Source organism: Pteropus alecto, unplaced genomic scaffold (genome assembly GCF_000325575.1).
Source record: "Pteropus alecto unplaced genomic scaffold, ASM32557v1 scaffold72, whole genome shotgun sequence".
Classification (NCBI taxonomy): Eukaryota; Metazoa; Chordata; class Mammalia; order Chiroptera; family Pteropodidae; genus Pteropus; species Pteropus alecto.
In genome coordinates, this window is record NW_006436811.1 from 4,450,887 (window position 1) to 4,451,867 (window position 981).

Here is a 981-nt window from a genome sequence, read left to right on the forward strand (position 1 = left end):
ACAATTTAGGTAAATAAATTTCTTTTCATGGTATGTAAATGTTGAAGACACAATGTCAAAATACTAGACTTGTTTCCAAATTAGAGATATTTATATGTAGATATATTAATAGTTTTCTTTTATAAACCTCCTGTTTTTATGCTGCATTTTTTAATTCAGTGGCTTTTGGTTAGTGAGATGCTATTGGTAATTAAACTACTAATAAAGTTGGAATTATTTAGAAACATGTTAAAATAGTAGATAATTATAATGATTAGAAGTTATAATTTCAAGAAAGTCTAATATTTTGGCTTACCTTGCTTCGTATTTATCTTTTGTGAATTGTTTTTCCACTATACTTTATCAAAGGATAGCCACAGTCATTAACATATAGTGGTCAAGTCTTTGAGATCTTTGGGAAATACTTTCTATGCAATGATTTCTGCCCAATGTGTCACTCAGAATGGAATGAATGCTATCACTTTCTTCATCAATGGGAAAACTTCCAACTTTCCTTTGACAAAAATATGAAAACATTGAGCTGGGAATATTTTTTTTTCCCCTCTGGGAAAAAGTATTTTAAATATTGTTAAAAACAATATAATAAAAATAGTGAGGCCCTAAAATAATACACACACATACAGAGAATTTTCTACTACTACCTAACAAATTATTATTAAAAATTTAGGGCTTACAGCCACACCCGTGTATTATCTGACAGTTTTTGTGAGGATCTGGGCCAGATTAGCTGGATTCTCTTCTTGATTCTCACCAGCCTGAAATAAAGATAGTAGCTGGAACAGAGATTATCATTTGGAGCTTAAGTCTTCTTCCAGACTCATTCAGGTTATTGTAAGAATTCGGTTTCTTGTGATTCCATGATTGTAGTCTCACTTTCCTGCTGGCTGTCAAATTGGGTCTTTTCTTAGCTTCCAAGTAGCACTCTCAAGTCCCTGATACGTGTCCCCCTCCAATGCTCCATCACGTTAAAATCTTCCTGAG